The sequence below is a fragment of the Canis lupus genome, chromosome 31 (genome assembly GCF_003254725.2).
Source record: "Canis lupus dingo isolate Sandy chromosome 31, ASM325472v2, whole genome shotgun sequence".
Lineage (NCBI taxonomy): Eukaryota > Metazoa > Chordata > Mammalia > Carnivora > Canidae > Canis > Canis lupus.
In genome coordinates, this window is record NC_064273.1 from 10,588,587 (window position 1) to 10,608,133 (window position 19,547).

At 33.5% G+C, this 19,547-nt stretch overlaps 1 protein-coding gene and 2 long non-coding RNA genes across 14 annotated transcripts in view; 1 reads left to right on the top strand and 2 right to left on the bottom strand.

Moving 5' to 3' along the window:
- LOC112661615 (uncharacterized) overlaps nt 1-1,450 on the bottom strand; it is a 139,237-nt gene extending 137,787 nt beyond the window's left edge. Inside the window, exon 1 of the long non-coding RNA XR_007407623.1 lies at nt 465-1,450. This is a non-coding gene — a long non-coding RNA (uncharacterized LOC112661615). The remainder of the gene's footprint in view (nt 1-464) is intronic.
- ROBO2 (roundabout guidance receptor 2) overlaps nt 1-19,547 on the bottom strand; it is a 1,648,622-nt gene that overhangs the window by 788,316 nt on the left and 840,759 nt on the right. The window lies entirely within an intron of this gene.
- On the top strand, nt 711-13,741 carry LOC125754136 (uncharacterized). Its single transcript, XR_007407622.1, has 2 exons — nt 711-903; nt 12,426-13,741. It is a non-coding gene; the product is annotated as an uncharacterized LOC125754136 (long non-coding RNA).

Here is a 19,547-nt window from a genome sequence, read left to right on the forward strand (position 1 = left end):
CAAGGGGCACATCTGCAGCTTTGGTTTTCATTTCCTTACTACTTACACTGATAATGACAGGGTCATTGAGGAGATGGTCGCAAGCAATCCTATGAAGCAGACACTGCCTTGTGTGAAAATAGGGGATAACATAAACTATAGATATTTTTTAAGCTAAGACCAGAAGAAGATGGACTTCTCAGTTGACATTTTCCTTCATAGTTGCTGTACGTAGGGGTAAGGAACTTGATGAGGGCTGTTAGAACACTAAAGGAGGTAAGAGGGCAAATTCTCAGATTGAAGATTATCCATGAATTAAAAGCTGCCTTATTTGTGGGGAGTATTTTTATTTGATTATATTGTGAGAAGAACTACAGTAGTTTTCATCTATTCAGTTCTAAAAAGAGGAACTTTGTTGTGATAAAACAGGCACATTATACAATAATTTCATAGCATAGCCACTGTGTCAGTCATCAGTTTAGTACCTTTCCACTTCCAAATTCACATTTCTTTGCCCTGTTTCATGATACTGGTGCTGAATCCTTGAAATGCATCTTCTTTACCAGCTGGCAGGATGTTAAGTCTTTCTTGGTAGAAGGTGTAGGAGGAAGGTGTTCTCCACTTGCTTCTGGTACAGCTTGTAATTCTTTCTCTTAATACATGACTACTGGTGGAGTGGAGGACATCTAGTGGCACTTGTATTCCAGCAAGCTTTACCAGCAGCCCCAAGAGAAGCTTCCTAGTAAGTTTTATGAGCTCACAAGCAGGCAACTTTCCCAGTAGTTTCCATGGGAGCCAGGCAGACAGTTTCATGCTAGCTACAGCATGAAGCTGTATCACCTCAACTAACTCTGCCATCCAGTGGTCACTGCCATACCCTCCCTAATGAAGTCTGATTCTGAGCACTGGGGGACAGGATAGGAGGTAGGTAATGGGGCCTCTTTTATGCTTGCATCTTCTGTGGGTACTCTGTCCCTACCTAAAGGTAATAGCTGCTGTCCATATTTGCTATTTCCATTTTTTTTGGACTTCACCCCTTACTTGGTTAATATCCTGCTACTGCTTAATCATATTAATATTAAACTTTCCATGTTCAGACCGCTTGTGTGGCTTCCGTCTCCTGACTAAATCTTAACTGATACACTCAGGTAAAATATTCAGGATAGGATGGATAATTTTAACTAAGGAAATGAATGAGCACATGAAAGTAATAAAACTTGGAAAAATTTGAAGATATACAGACCAGGAAGGTATGAAAGACAATAGATAAGTGTAGCAGAGACGATAAACTCTTTGCTAAAATCTGCCCTTCTCCTCATTAATACTCTCAGAATTCTAGCCAGCCTCAGAATTGCCCAGCTGGTCTACATTTATTTGCTGCCTTGAAATTATGTGTGGTCACAGGATCAAGTTCTCATCAGTAGAGTATGAACAGAAGTGACACATGCCATATTCTTTTCTGGGACTTGAGAGATCATGTATGTCTCCATTATATTCTCTTTCTTCTTCCTGGTTGGAACACAGAAAGAAGTGTAGTGACTCAACCATGACCATGCAGATGACAACATTGCTCTAAAGCATGGCAGGTCAACTATTTAGAAGGAACCTACTATTTGAATGTTGTGATAAGCAGAGGTGCCCTATAAACCTGTACTGTTTACCTCAAACCTGCTTCATAGAGGAGTAGACTTTTATAGTAATTGAGCCACTATAATTGGAGTGTAGTGGTTATAGCAATTTAGTTTTACTTGAGTTAATATAACTGCCAGGAAAAGTCACTATTGTTCTTTTGTTTCCTGCCTCTATCCACCTAGATGTTATTATCTAATTATAGTTTTTCATATGTATTCAACTATTATTCCACTATTTCTATATCCAAATTCATTCAATCCAAAAAATAATATTTCCAATCTGTAGAACATGGTCTTCATCTTCTTTGCCATATAGATACCTGAAATATTCTTATTCTGTATATTGTTTCTATCTCTAATACCTCCCATCCCTCAAGAACTATCTTAGCTCATCCATAACTCTCTCTCTCTCTCCTTTTTTCTTTGTTGGTTTGTTTGTTTTTGACCAGGCTAATTTGAAATAACACCCACTTTTTTCTAATCATGAGTGCAATTATTTTCTGAACAAGTCACAAAACCAAAAATCAATTCCCAAGTGAAATCTCTGCTGTCCAAGCACTTAAAATATTCATTTTTTGTAATACAATATTTCTTCTGTTTACTTTTAATCTCATCAAATAGATTACAAAGTACTTGGAAATAGGACAACTTTGTAACTTTCATAAAATCCAACCATATCCCCTAAACAAATGAAATATTAAAAAGCTTACTCTTTTAAAATCTCCATAAAAGGAACCAAGGTTCCATGGAGAAATGAATTCACTGTTTTGGTGAAGAAATAAATAAGATGAGCCTGTAACTTATTGTCACACCAGAAAGCAAGGAAGCCATCAAATTTAACTAGCAATATGTCAAAAAGAAACCCAGCCAAAGAGGTTTCTGCTAATCAAATATGGGACAATTTTAGCATCAGTAAGCATAATAATTTGCAATAGATCAATGCACATATATAATGTATTTATTTTTCTCCCCAGTTTATAAAGAAAGTTGAGCCAGACACAGGAGGAATGGTTGGTAATTTGTCCAAGTTCTCGCAGTTGGTAAATTCTCATTTAACCACTATTCTCCATAGTTTTATAGGATTGGTGCAGAACCATAAGAAGAAATATCTTTCTTTGCCTCTATTTGTTCTAAGAAATAATTACTGCTGCTTTGGGGAAAAATAAAGAAAAGACAAAGAAATTTAAAAATAAAAGAAGAAGAATTGAAGTAAAAAAAAAACAGGAAATCTAAATTCTAATTTCTTAATCCTATCAGAGTTCATGAATATTTGAAATAGGTATGAGGATTGAATGAAGTTAGACATACAAAAAGTACACAGAATTCTGTCTAGAATGTTCAGTTCCTCTATGAATGTTAGAACTTATTATTGGTAGTGTCATTAATTCCTATTTTGTATCCCACATGTCAATTAAAAACTGGGACTCAGAAGTTCTCTTGGTATTACATCAAGAAAATGATAGTTTAAGATTATTGTAGGATGGCTTAAATTTTTACCCTTCACTAGTAATTAGTGACATTAAAAATAATTCTGACATTTAAAAAAAATCATTGAATATAAACCATATGCCAAGAACAAAACCATATGCTATTGAACAAAGTAGACCTAGTTCTTGCCCTCATGAATCTTACAGTATGATCAGAAAGACAGATATTATGTAAGTAATTAGAAGGGTTATTTTGAAAAAGAACACCCAGTAGGAATCCAATGAATGCTGTGGTATTAATTTGAATTTATAAATATACAACCTTATGAGGCAGGTAATGAACAATTCAAATACCTCTAGAAAATAGTTTACCTGATAAATGCCAATGAACATTGATTTTTAAAGTGCATTTGATGTTTAATTTGAGAACTTAAAATAGAGTCTTATCATTAAAGAATTCAGAAAGTATTTGTCTTTCTATTATTATTTTCTGCAGTTGCATACCAAAGGAGGTGGGGATGTATGAGTAGTTGACCCTGCTTGATGGGGGTATTTCATCACTGAGATTGTATAGAATTGCCAGTACATAATTGTAGTTAAAAGTTGACTGACCTTTGGTCAATTTTATTACCGTTTAAATTTCTCTATCTACAAAGCACCCAACATGGAAGGCACCAGAGGCAGAGCACTCCCAGTGTCCTTACTCCTTGTTGTACCACTGACTTTCTGCAGTGATATTGAAGCCACACATGCAATAATACTAGAAACATTAATGATTCTTTTGAATTCAGAGTTTTTATTACATCTTATTCTGTTTGTAGAGCATTTATTATATATCAGGCATGGTCCTAAGTACTTCACAGATAGAACTCCAAAATCCCTCATAATAACCTTTAGAAGAAGATAAAAATATTTTTTTAAAATTAAAGATTTTAGTTCAAAAACCATCCAGTTTAAAGAGTCAGTGCTGTTTTTCTCTGAGCAAAATGACTGGTAAGATTTAAAAATTGTTTCCTGCTGTAGAATTGAGTTTTACTTTGTAGCCTGAAATAACAGCTATTGTCTGGGAGGGAATTAATTTGACCTCTTTGAAATGCTAATTAAATTCTTATCTACAAACCCAATATTTGCACTGTTGAGCTATGTAAAGGAAATATAAAATCCATAGGCTTGATGAAATGATAAAAGGCATTTGTTTAGCTAAATCATTAAAAAGAAACAACCACTTTTATTGTGGGTATATGTTCAGTCCCACATATGAGAACAAAACAAAATAATACCAAGACATAGGAAGCATATTACACTTAACTATACAGTGGTGTTTGTTATTTAGGTTGTTTTAACATTACACAAAGGAATATCTCCTGAATTTCAAAAGTTATAACAGATTGAGTTAATATGATTACACTTTTAAATAAACAATTAAATGATTTGTTTGATTTCTATCATGATGCTTAAGAACTTAACGGTTTATCAGCTTCCAGGTGTTCATTGTTTTAAAGGTCTTACTTATTTTTTGAGAGAGAGAGAGAGAGAGAGCAACGGGGAGTGAGGGAGGTGGTTGGAGAGGGACAAGATGCAGGGTTCAATCTCAGGACCTGGGGATCATGACCTGAACCACAATCAAGTTGTATGCCTGACTGAGCCGCCAGACACCCCCCAGTTATTCATTCTTGTAAGTCAAATATCATTTAGTCTTTTATATATTCCTATTGACATATGTGCTCATGGTTTTAGTTATAATTTTAATTAAAGACGTTTTTAGATAGTAAGAAAGTTTATGGAATAATTTACAATAGATCTAGATGGTGGCAGGTCTTCATATTGAACAGATACAAAATAATCCACACTACACAACATATTTTAAATAATAACTGCATATTTTCAGACTCATACTTCAGTCCAGTTCAAGAAATCTTACTTTCTAAGTACATCAGTGCAGTGAATTTTGTCTATTACCAAGGCCAAACTATTACTATCATTTTGTGTGATTCATTTGGCCATAGCTGACCTTTTACATTTTTGGATTTTTAAAAGAAAACTGAATATACAACAATATCATTTTCCCTCTTTATTATGGCTCTACCATGATGGCTTAAATTAAACATAATCATAATAAAATAAGATTATGTGGGTTTTTAGAAAAAGATTATTTATTCATGAGAAACACAGAGAGAGAGAGAGTAGCAGAGACACAGTCAGAGGGAGTAGCAGGCTCTTCATTGGCAGCCCGATTCGGAACTCGATCCCAGGACCCCAGGATCATGCCCTGAGCCAAAGACAGATGCTCAACTGCTGAGCCACCAAAGTGTCCCCTAAGTCATGTGTTTTATTTTATTTATCTAATTCAAGTGATAAGAAAAAAGAGTAGGTTATGCTTCTCTATGTAATGGATTTTTGTGTGCATAAAAGGATATTATTTTTCATATTGATTCAGGTATAAAATTATTTCCTATCAAAACTAATGTCATATCACAGAAAGTTTTACAAATAAAATCCCCTCTTCTGAGAAGGAAAGTGCCTTTTCATGTGTGTGGCTTATTGAGAATGCTAGAGGTGTTGATTTAGATGGAATATAATTGTACTTGAAAGTCTGATGCTTAAAATCACTGTGAATTAGAATAATGTAAACATGGAATAGATCGATCAACAGGCCTTCTCTAATAACTGACATGTTAGTGAGGCTATATTGAACCAGGATTGAACTCAAGTCAGACTGTCACTCATGATTTACGTGGTGGAGCATTTTGTTTGAGTGAAAGTGAGTTATATCTTTGATTAGAACATACAGAAAAATAGAGTCATCATATAGACAGAATAGAGATTGACTTGCTTAAAAACTTCTATTGAGCCAAAGGCAGTATTTATCCTTCTTCTCTCAACATAGGCGTACACAACACAGACACAGATCCCAGCTGAAGCTACAGTGTAAAGATAATAGGAGAGCATTTGTTATGCTCTGAATATACAGTAAACTGGAAAACAAAAGGCATGTTGGATTATATCTTTTTGTTGTTTTTTGTATACTAGACTTTATTCATAAAGTTAATGATCAAGTGATTAATATATAGTATCATGCTTTTGACCATAGAGCATGATCTACTAGCCTACAAGTTTAAAAAGAATCCCCCAAATTCTAATGTAAGTGGCTCTCAATGAAAGACTGTCATGTTTCATTCCTTTTAGTTTCCTAGGGATCATCATGATGGTCTTCTTTCTCTTCTTCATCTTATACTTTTTTAGTGATGTTTCAGGGGCTTGAGATAAGGAAAGAAGTTTCCAGAGGATTGGATACCTTATAGGACAGCACTGAATGTCAAGAAGCACAACTTCCAGATAGTCTAGTGGCTTAACAGAAGGTTCAGCTCAACAAGGATCAAAAAGACAATATTTGTCTAGAAGAAGGTGTCCAAAGAGACAGCACACTTTCTCATGACCTCTTCTACCTAACCCCTACTCCCCACTTCCCTTCACTAACTCTTACTCATTCTTCAGATCTCAAGTTAAATATCATTTGCCCCGAGATCTCCTCCCTGACCCCCTGACCTGGTTAAGTGCCTTGTTATACTCTCACAGCATTCTCCACTTCTGTTTGGTATAATTCACTGTTACTTGTTTATCTATGGAACTGTGTTTATCTAATTTCACTGTAAATCTCCAGTGCCTTGCCAAACAAGCATCCAGAAATATTTGTTAAAAGAATGAATCGATAACTAAGGCCAGTAAAAGCAGTTACATTTATGATGGGCTTTGAGAGAGAAAATCTGGAATAGAGAGTTTGATTTTGAGAAGTCAGTACTGGACCATTTTTCTGTAGCACTTCTTAATAATTTCCTTCCTCTCATTTGGAGTCATGGCTCTTTGTTTTAAAATAAGCAATACAATTATCTCAATGATATCTTGACAAACATTAACATACTTATCTTTATAGTACACAATCTACAATACCACAGTTTTTGCCATCTTAGTGAATGGACCATCGAGCAGCCATTTGAATCTTCTACCCATCCTTTGTTTACATGCTTGGAGACTCCACGTGTTGACAATAGCTCTGAATTATTTTTAATAGGCTAATGGTTGACATTAAAACAAACCACATGTACTTGAGCATGACAAACATCATATTAAAAGTGTTGTTAATATCATAACTATCTCATGTAGACTGACATTGCACTTAAAAACAATAGCATAGCAATTATGGTCACTGCTAGATTCTTAATCATATACTTCAATTCATTCCATGATTACATTTACTCATGGAACATTTCCTTATGATGGTTCTGCAACTAATCCAATGAATACTGCGTGGTATTAAAATGTATTATTGTAAATTCACTTTGGGCATTAACTGGTGTTGGGGAAAAAACATGTTTTTATAAACATTACATTCTTCTATGGAATGTCACTGATAACAAAATTCCCAATCCACATTTAGTCTTCAAGTATCACTGTCCTGCCACCTCAATAGGGACTTTGTTTTCAATTACTCAGCACTTGCTGGCAGAAATCTTTGCCTTTTCCCTTCTCACTCCCTGTTTGAGTAGCAAAAAGGATAACACATATCAAGCAGTTTAAAATCCTCCCTGGTGTTATCCACAGGCAGTTAGTCAGAAAGCTTTCTAAGGAAAAATCCTTCCCCAAACAGAAAAATATAGTTAAATATTTTGTGAAGCATTTTGTAGAGATAGAAACAATTGGGGAAAGCTACAAGCTGTCGAATTCACTCCCTTAATATGTCTTTGCTGTCATAGGGGTAGGATTTAATTCAAAACTGAACACCGCTCTGGAAATTTACTTTCCTCAAGAAAAGTGCAGCCTTGAGGAGAAAGTAATTACTAAATATGAGTGAGGAAAGGGAACAATGGACCGAAGCCTAAACAGATCATTATAGTTGTTACCAGAGGGTTTCAGAGTCAGGAAGAGGAAGAAAATGGTATGTACATGTTTGACATTTTAATATTACACTCTCATTAGCTGCTTTCTAAACTCTGAAATGTTTGACATGTAATTTAACTACCCAGAAGATAGGCCATTTTCTCTAGCCTTTACAGAATAATTCTGTTTAAAATAGAAAAGAAGAAAAAGATGGAAAAAGAAGTAGAAGAAAAAGGTAATGTGTGACTACAATTTTAGAAATCTGCAGAACAGGGTGGAAAACACAATATCCATCATTTGGAACTATTGTGAATCACTGCCGATATTTTTAATAGAAATTGTAACTTACTCATTGTCAATTCCATTAACAAATTTTCAATTTTATTGGACATCATTTATTGCTATCAACTGGGACAAGGTTGAAAAGATTTAAATATTTATATATTTAACTTTAAAATAGTTCTATTTAATGAGCTCCACGAATGTATACCATAACTTATATAAATTCCACAGAAGCAGGTGTTGGTAACTTGAAAATACCTACCAGAGAAGAGGTGATATTTGCTATTTTATTCTCAGCTGGTTAAGACATTTGATGTAAAAAAAATTCTTCCTGGATCCTTTATAACAAAATTAGATGCTGACTTTCTTTAGCATAAGGAATAAACAATAAAAGTTTTTAAGATTAGTACATTGACTAATCCTATCAAATGAGTGGAATTTATTAACCTGCCCATTTTTCTGCTCCTAATTTCGCTGCTACCAGACTAACAATGCATGTTTGAAAATCCTAGGTGAAGAGAAGGCATGTCTATAAACTTCTCTGAGTATAGACACATGTTTTATCTGAATCCTCAGCACTGGCAGATACTTGGCAAATAAAGTTTTTTGTTTATCATTTTTGCATAGTGATCAGGTTCAGAAAATAGCATACTCTTTTTATTACCAAGTTCTTATATTTTCTCCAGAACTTTTTCTCATGTTCCTTTCCATTATTGTTTCTGGCTCAACGTGAAATAAGTCTGTAATATTATAAAGAGAGTTACCAGGTGGAATATAGGAAGTTCCTTTTTTTATTTCTTGAATAACATGGTTCCCTAATCCATCTCTTAGGGCTTCATCATAAAACATATTAAGATATGCTAAGTGCATGTTTTGTATATTTAATTGATTGATGGGAAAAAATTCAGTGACCTTTTTAATGTATTCTATTGTTTCAACTAATTTAGCTAAAAGAATATACTTATTTTGCCCAAACCATGTTAAACTGCTTCCTATTAATCAAAGAGGTTAATTTTAACTCATTCCAGAAATGCATGTTTCCAATGGATAAATTGGCATGTACTATATTTACTCTGAACGATGACAGCTGCTGGGGTTTTTGTTCTTTTTGGGCGGTAGAGACAACAAACAAGTGTAGAGGAGTGGGACAGATCCTTCCAGGCTCCTAATATTATTCAAGCCTTGTCTTCTACCTCTACCACACTTTCTCTACATCGTCTCTGGACACAAAGAGAATTCCTAAATGTCTCCATTGCCATAGTCATCTAGCCTTTGCATTAGTATGTGCATTGCCAGAGTTAGATACGAAGTACCTTTTTATTTAAAAGAATTTACATTCTTATCTGCATTGCATGAGAATGCTCATTTTCTTAAAAACTAACCAGACTAATATTTATTTTTAATTTGCCAATATAGTTTGGGAAAAAATCATGTCATTTTGTGTTTACTTTCCCTACTACTAATGAAATTGAATATTATTTTTGCTTACCAAGCATTTGTATTTATTTTGGGAATGACTCTCTGATATCTTACTCACATTGATATTATGTGGTCATTTTAAAATGCCTTATTGAAAAGATTAATATATTATAATTTTCTAGTTTTTCATTTAGCTCTTAAATGTGTTCATGTTACATTTCACTGTTCTTGAATTGGTACAAGCAGATTTTTCATCAAGAACACAACAAATTGGGATCCCTGGGTGGCGCAGCGATTTGGTGCCTGCCTTTGGCCCAGGGCGCGATCCTGGAGACCCGGGATCGAATCCCACATCGGGCTCCCGGTGCATGGAGCCTGCTTCTCCCTCTGCCTGTGTCTCTGCCTCTCTCTCTCTCTCTCATCTCTCTCTCACATAAAATTAAAAAAAAAATTAAAAAACCCAACAAATTCCTTAATTTTCATTGTCAATTATATATCATATAGACTATGCCAAAGATAGGGACTTTGAGAAATACACATATGTATAATGATGAATTTCTTCTGAGAGCTACTTGATCAGGCAAAATGAACATAGATATTAGGCTATTTTATTATAGCATTGAGTAAGGAATTATTTAGGATATTTACATGCTTTTCACAAGTTTGGAAATGGTTACTTTACACATCACTTATAAAAAACAAACTAATTATAAACTAAAGCATCATTTGTCACTATCCCCAGTATTTTTAAGATTTTTTAAAAGCGAAACCATAACATTTTTTTTAAAGATTATTTATTTATTTATTTATTTATTTATTTATTTATTTATTTATTTATGAGAGACACAGAAGGAGAGAGGCAGAGACACAGGCAGAGGGAGAAGCAGGTTTCATGCAGGGAGCCCGATGCAGGGCTTGATCCCGAGTCTCCAGGATCACGCCCTGGGCCGAAGGCCGCGCCAAACGCTGAGCCACCAGGGCTGCCTGAAACCATCACATTTTAACAATGGAGGCAACTACTCTTGTTTGTACACAAGGGTATTTTTAAATGAAGTTTTATAAATGTTTGACGAAAAATATGGATAAAACCAATATACTCATGTCCTAAGTCTCAGGTTAATAGTTTTCTACAGATTAGTAAATTTCTGTGGTATTTTAATTTCAGATTTTTGGCTAAAGATCAATCAATGGTAAAGTTTCAAAAATGTAATGCTATTAAAACATGGGAAAAACTTAAAATATAATTATTTGGGTCTTACATATGTGTATGTATGTGGACAGAAGGGCTGCAGGCACAATTTTCTTAATGAGCTATGACAATACTTAAAAGAGGCTGTGTGCTATGCTAATTTGAATTTCCTGATAGGAATTGTTTTAATATTCTTCCAAGTTCTAAAGTTTGCCCAGTATAAACACACACTGGCACACTTGCCAGTATAAACAGTGAGATGTACTTATTTATTCTGCTCTTTGAAGAGTCTCCTATCCAAGTTGTCTTTTTGATTTATATTTTATTGTATTATATTATATATTATATTATATAATATATTTATATATAAGTATCCTAGCACAGAAATAATATATATTTATTATATAAATATTATATAGATATTATTATATATATAATTTCTATGCTAAGATAATTCTATAGTGGGGAATATATTATATTTAATTGGACTTCTGATCATGGTCATGCCACTAATAATTTTTGTGGGAAACTTTCTTTCTTTAGTCATTTTCATTCTATGTATTTTATAGTCTCATTTCTTATGTTCAAAAAGTGTTGACTAGGTATCTATTGAATACATTTTAGAAAGCTCTGCTGTCTTAATTTAAATATAATGAGAACTAGTATTTTGTTTTTAAGGGTAATTGAATATTTTCTGAGAGAAACAAAAGTTTTCACCATAAATAATTTATTCTATCCTTCATAAAGGTAGAAAAAAAAAGAGCACAGGTGATTTGTTTTTTTCTGCTACTCTTCTTTTTCTTTTTCTCTTTCTTTTCTTTCTTTCTTTCTTTCTTTCTTTCTTTCTTTCTTTCTTTCTTTCTTTCTTTCTCTTATTTTTCTTTTTGAAATTCAGTGCCAAGCCTTCTTCTCATTTACTCCAACCTTCCTCAAATCCCTTTTCATATCTATAAATTCTTCTAATAACTAAAGGCCCAAATGTTCAAATACTTATGACCTCTGGGCTTGAAATGATCTACAGCATTTTTTTTCTTTAAAAGATCCTTTATCTTAAAAATTTGTATGATTTAAAAAAATTTAATCTGTAATATATCTATTTATTTCAATATAATAAATAATATTGTAGAGCTGAAATTATAAAAATCCACATAGGTGGTAAGCTCCTTGACAGTAGTCTTGGTGATGTATTTTTGGAACTGACACCAAAAGTAAAGAAAACGAATGAAAAAAAAAAAATTAAAAGGTGAGACTTCAGTGGGTGGTTCCATCAGTTAAGTGTCTGACTCTTGATTTTAGCTCAGGTCAAGATCTTGGCTTATGGGCACCTGGGTGGCTCAGTAGTTGAGCATCTGCCTTTGGTCATGATCCTGGAATCCTGGGATCGAGTCCCACATCAGGCTCCCCACAGGGAGTCTGCTTCTCCCTCTGCCTATGTCTCTGCCTTCCTCTCTGTGTCTCTTGTGAATAAATAAGTAAATAACTTAAAAAAAAAGAGAGATCTCAGGTTCATGAGATGGAGCCCCACAGTGGGCTCCTCACTCAGTGGGGAGTCTGCTTCTCACTCTCTTTCTCTCAAAACAAACAAATAAGCAAACAAATAAATCTTTTTTTTTTTTTTAATAGGTGGGTCTGCATCAAAGTAAAAAGCTTCTACAAAGCAAAGGAAACCATCAATGAAATGAAAAGGCAACCTACAGAATGGGAGAAAATATTTGCAAATCACCTATCTGATAAGGGGTTAATATCCAAAATACATAATGAACTCATACAATTCAACACATATACAAATCAAACAATCTGATTAAAAAGTGACCAAAAGATCTGAATAGACATTTTTCCCAAGAAGATATATAAATGGTGAAACACACATGGAAAGATGCTTCAACATCACTAATCACCAGGAAAATGCAAATCAAAATGCCAATAAGATACCACTTCATACCTGTTAGATGGTTATTATCAAAAAGACAAGAAATACGAGTATTGATGAAGATATGGATAAAAATGAACCTTTGTGTACTGGTGGGTGGGATTATAAATTAATGCAGCCACTACAGATAACACTATGAAGATTCCTCAAAAGCTAAAAATAGAGCTACATATGATCCAGCAATTTCACTTTTTGGTATTTAAAGAAAATGAAAACTCTAGTTCAAAAAGATATATGAGACCCCATGTTCACTGCAACATTATTTACAATATCCAAGATGAGATAAATATTTATCAATGATGAATGAATAAAGAAGACATTGTGAGTATGTATGTGTGTGCTATTCACACACAACAGAATATTATTCAGCCATAAAAAAGGAAATCTTGCCATTTGCAACAACATGGATGGACCTTGAAGATATATGAAATAAGTCAGACAAGAAAGACAAATACCATATGATCTTACTTTTATGTGGAATCTAAAAAACAAACAAAGAGACAAACAACGACAAAAGAGGTTATACAGAGAACAGATTGGTGGCTGCCAGAGACAGAAAGGGGGGAGGATGGGTGAAATGAGTGAAGGGGTCAAAGGTACAAACTTCCTGTTATAAAATAGATAAATCATAAGGATGTGATATACAGCATAGTGACTATATTATATTGTTATTTGAATGTTGCTAACACAGCAAATCTTAAAAGTTCTCATCATAAGAAAACAAAATTGTGTATGGTGATAGATGTGAACTAGAATTACTGTGCTGATCATTTCACAAGGTATACAAATACCATCATATTGAATACCTTAAATTAACTTATTATATGTCAAATTATACCACAATAAAAATTGTATGGGTAAAATATGCAATATAAAACAAGTGATGATATAGAACATTTAATATAAAATAAATTAGCTTAGGAAAAAAAAAAACAAAGAAAACTTTGAATACTATCCATATCCCTGAACAACAATGACCAAAAAAGGACCAGTAACTACAAAAAGCCAGGCAAGCAGTCTGGAGAACAGATACTGAGATAAAATCTCAAAAATTAAGCACAAACTGCCTCTGAGTACTTTTTTGTTCTGACAAAGTTTGCTATTTGGTTTTCCAGATCTGAAAAGCCCAGGTTGGGGCTGCAAGTGTCTATAGAGGGTAACAATTCACCACATCTGGTAGATAAGGGTGAGCTGATTGCAAAGACTCTGGATGAGATACAACCCACCCAACATTTACAATATAACACTCAAAACCAAATCTAGTGTTCCAGATAAATGCTCTGACAAGCAAAGAGAATGACTGCAGGACTACTTTTCAAGAGCTGTTTGATTTTTATCTCAACATTCTAGAATTTTATCAGTTTTAAGTTCTTACATAAGCAAAATTGTTTTGTTGGTGAGAAAATGGAGCAAGAACAAACACAAAAGAAAAAATTCAGTGACTCTTCTGTTGGATTTCTTTTAACCTAAAATAAACAATGCCAGCTTTTTCCCCCAGGTTCTTATACTTGGAAAAGCTTTACCAATGACTGTGTACCTTTTAGAAACATCTGATCACAAATGCTAGACTCCTCTCATGAAGCCCCTGGATTCTGCTAGCCTAAATTTTAGTCTTTTCTCAAACTTTGAATATTAGAGACTTTAAGATAATGAAAATCTTTTTGAGAAAAATGATGTCTACTTATTAGTCATGCAACACTATGAGTTTGTCCACCTCATCATGAAGTCCTTATTTAGTAATGAAACGCTGATTAACACTGATTAACTGATAGATCACTGATTAAAATGGTTCATTAGGGAAGTAACTTGCATCTTATTAATAAACAACCAAATTATCTTCATCTCACAAACTGTCATTAAATATTTTAGTCTTAGCAGAAATTTATCTGTCCTCTCCAAATAGTAATGCTTTATCTCTTAATACCTTTATTGATTTCAGAATTCTAGTCTCTTAGCACACTTACAAAATGGAATTTTTAAAGCTTATTAGATTATTTTTGTCCTTAGGTGAATTTTTCACCATTCCTAGGTAAAGTTGCATAAGGCACTCCATCTAAAAACTGCATGCTGAATACTCAGCAAAATGATAATATTCAATAGTTTTTAATCCCTGTAAACTGTGTCCATGATAAATAGTCATTCTTCCTCTTTCTACCTCCAAAATATGAATATGGCCTAAGGTTTATTTCACAGCGGGTTAATTTTCTCTTTTTGTGCTTCTCTTGGAGAGCTCATCTGATAAATGCTTTATTTCTACACAGTAATACCCAAGTATTTTCCTCTAATGCAGCTACCTTTCCCAGTATTGTCTGTATTATCTTTATATCTGTTATTTGTTAAGTCTGATAGTGTTCTTTCACCCAAATTCAACACTGGGAGGCAACTATGGTCTGAAAAATTGTCATTCTAGTTACAAATAATCAAAAAAGTTGGTTTGGGGTCCTGAATGTGCCCTGATTTTGTGAGCTTTGTCAGAGTAAGGAGTACCTTTCTTATTTTTAAAACAAGAATATTAGAATAGAACTTTCTCTGTTTCTCTGCTCTCTGATGTTATTTAATGACTAAAACTAAATAGTCACCTTTTTCTCTACCCTTTTTGTTCTTTATGATTCTGTAGTGCTTGTGATTTTTATATTTGTATTGTAACATTCACCCAGGTTCTTGGAGTCATCTTAAAAGTTTCTTGATATTTTGAACTCTAAATTCTGCCAGCATAATGTACTAATCATTCACTTTATTACAATTCTTGCATTATAATATCCCTCATATACACCCCTCCTTTCCTATTTCCAATGTATTCTCCATGATTCTAGATTTTATTACTTTCACTCTGCAATAATATAAAAACTATCCTGTTTACTGATCTTTATTTTGTATTTTCCATTTCCTTTATCTACATTCTTTATTTGAATGGTTTTTTTCTTATTTTTCTTAATTCTTCACATTATCCTCACATTGGAAAAAAAAAAGGATATAAGGTGATCTCAAAAGATAACCTCTGGGGCACCTGAGTGGATCAGTTGTTTGAGCGTTGAGACTCCTTATTTCAGCTCAGGTCATGGTTTCAGGATTGTGAGATGGAGCCCTGCATTGGGCTCCATGCTAAGTGTGAAGTCTGCTTAAGATTCTCCCTCTGCCCCTCTGACCCGCTGTCTTAAATAAATAAATACAAATAAAAAGAACACCTCCTCCCTAATTTTTTAAAAGAGCAGAAACAATGATAAGCAAAAGTGGGATGATAAAAAGGGGTAACATGTGGTTTGAGATAATTAATGTTTTAAGTTAAGTATGTGATCATTTATTAAGCACTGTGGGAAACTAATTAAGCACAATTGGAAACTAATAAAGCATTTCACTCCTTTATTAATTGATTGAGTGAATGTTTTACTTTCTCGAAACAGAATGTTCTTCTAAGGGGATAGAGTGTTTATTCTCACAAGGTGATCATTGAGAGAGCCAGGATCCCACCTTGGAAATGTGACTGAGATTAGTGCTCTTTCTCCAAAACACAGTTGCTTCCCTGTACCATTACTTCCACATTAGTTTCCCACTCTTTCCACTAAGTTATTCATCCTCTAATCACTGACAATATGATGACCATACCTGGCTACATTGGCTCCACGTCTATAACCAGACTCATTACTCTTTCCTTTCTAATATGAGTGATAAGAACCTCATTGTAATTTATCTGCTCAGTTATTTAAGTATTTTTTTTATATTTTATATTGTTGTAAAACAGTAAAAACCTCTTCAGAGTATATATAATTGATGCTCATTTATTATGTTATTCTAAATCATATCAGACTTTAAAAAAACATCATGCACACTAATTTACAATAGGACTGAAGTTACCCCACCTTTTGTTATTAATGCTCTTCATTGTGATGTTATTGAGAAGAGTAGAAACACACGCAGAACTCACTCTATTTCTTTTGTAAATTAGTACCCAGGACTAATAAATAGTAAGAACCAAAAGATGATTGAAAGAATTCTCAATTTTTAATTAGTTATTTACTTTCGAAGCAGGTGGCAAATAAAATATTTTAGTAGGTGTTCTTACCAATGAACATATCTGTAGGGAGTCTTCTACAACACTGCCTGTCAATAATTGAAGAAAGCTAAAATTTTTCATTAAATGGAAAATAGGCATTTTAAAAAGGATGTTTGGATATGTTATTCTCATGGATGAACACAGTAGGAAACGAAAATACTGAAGCTGATAACTAATTTGTTGCAGGAGTCTGAGCTGCAGTTTCAATTACAAGCAAAACCTGCAAGTTCAGGATAACATAAAGGATCCCATTCCTGACATCCTGAGAAAAAATATAATTCAATAAATAATCATTTACACAGAACTAAGATGTATCATTCCACAATAGAACTGAATGACTACATATACAACTATTTCACATAAGTCATATGAGAGACTAACCTTTTGAAATTGCAACAATTTAAATAAATCAGTGTAATTCTTTGGTAGCTAGAAGTTTAAAAACCTTCTTTCCCCATTTTTTTACTTGAGTATAGGTGACACACAATGTTACCTTGGTTTCAAGTATACAACTTAGTGATTCACCCCCTCTATACTGTTATGTTGTACCCAGCACAGATGTAACTACCATCTGTACTGTACAGTGTCCCTTTGACTACACTCCCTATGTTGTACCTTCTATTCCTAAATATCTTTCCCAATTTGTTTATGTAGATAAATGTGGCTTCACTGTATTAATTCTAATTTCTAATGAATCCATCATAAAAATGCACCCACAAATTATAAGTCAGTAACTACTCATTTCTAACTGTGATTGTGCAGTTCACAGTTTGGTCCAAAGTGTAATACTGAGACAACAGAGCTAATAATAAGTTTTCTTATCATATGCACAAATTAAAAATTTACCACATAAAGCAGATAGGGAAATTTTTTATATATGCATACTATAAATGTATATATTAAAGAAATCATATATGATATATTAACATAGGTTAATTTATAAAGATAATATAATAAATACAATAGGCAAGGTGAATGTCATTATATATATATATATATATATATATATATATATATGAAGTAGATCACAAATTTTATCATTGGAGTACCAGATGTTTATCATTTGAGTACCAGATAAGGTACCTTAACTACAATTTTCTCTATTGTAGACTAAAGTTTTTCCCCATTAAGTGTTGCTGGGAAATCTACTATGCAGTCTTATCTATTTATTTGTTTTTTTTCTACTGTGTAGTGTTAAATGGTAAATATGCCAGCCATTTTGGCTGGCATCTCTGAGAATTTGATGTGCTTTCTTTCAGAAGATGCAGCTGCTTTTAAAGTCACTATTTCTAATGTTTCCTTTTTATTCATGTTTTCTGGCACGCTCCTATTCAGCTTTCAAAGCAAAATCCAAGGAACCATCTTTTCAAAAACTTGGCCAGATAGGATTTGCTAATACGTACTTATTTTAGAGACCTTTGTGCCATCAGAGTCACCTTATTATTTGAAGAACGTTTGTTTACTCATCGAGGTATCTTGAATTCTCATGCAAGAATAGGAACTCATTTCTATTCAACTGGGTGTTCAAGAAGAAAATGGAGAAGAATTTTAAAAGGGGAAAATACATCTGTGTGTGTATGTGTGTACCTATAATACACATATGTGTGCACACACGCACACACACACAGAAAATAAGCAGACCAATACTCTGATGACTAGAATTAAAATTCCAGAAGAAGTAATAATATAGAAAATAATTAACATAGAGACTATGATAAGGAAAATTGTAGACAGTAAATAATCAAAAGTGAAAGAGAAGAGGATTTCAAAAGAAACTTCAAAAGACTAATTAAAATCACCCAGATATAGAGAAAGCAGACCTTCAAGCAGAACCATGTAATGCATTAAGAACACAGACAGCTAGAGGAAGAAGACTAGATGTAATCTTAGTACAAGAGAAACAAGCCTCAATACAAAGAAGGAAATTGATTTCACATCAAGGGAGGGACAGGGGCTCTTTCTTTGGTCTGTAAATGAAAAAGAAATACAGGGGTGGACTTTAATTTAGGATACCACGGCTATGTTTGGAGATGTGCAAGATCCAAGTTTGAAGATGTTCGACCAAGAAGTGAATTAAGAAAAGATTCAATTTGTAGATGTGTAACGCTCCACCACCTCTAAAGAAATATGAAGGAAAAGAAAAATGACTTAACCTTCTTACATATTCCAGCATACCAAAAGATGTGTCTGGTAGCAGACTTTCTACTGTGCCTTATAAAACAGACAGGATGGCAGAAAACAGAAAATGACCCACAGGCCAAATATTTAGATTCAGTCTGTAAGACATGAAGGATACTTATTTAGATATAAATGCCAACAGTTTGGAATACACTTCACATACATGCACGTTCATGCACACACACACACACACACACAAATATGGAAGTAGGACAGTATAATTAAGAAGCTTCACAAGCAAGAAATAATAAAGCTTTATATATCTTTATATATTACTGATCCATGCTGGAATAATAGCAAAAAATTAATATCTCAATAACCATAATATATATATTATGTGTATGCATATATATACACACACACACATAACTATACACATATACAGAAATAAATAAAGAAATCAAAGTAAAAGCAGTGACCAAAAGAAAAGATGCTTAGCTCTCTTTTCAAGATATATTGGTGGCAGGATATATTTTAAATGATATGAAGAAAGCACTCAAGGGGAGGAGTAAAACTAAAGGCTTTCAAGAGAAAAGTAGATATTCCCAGCTGTAGAAGTGTTCAGTGGAACATGTAGTTGGAAAAA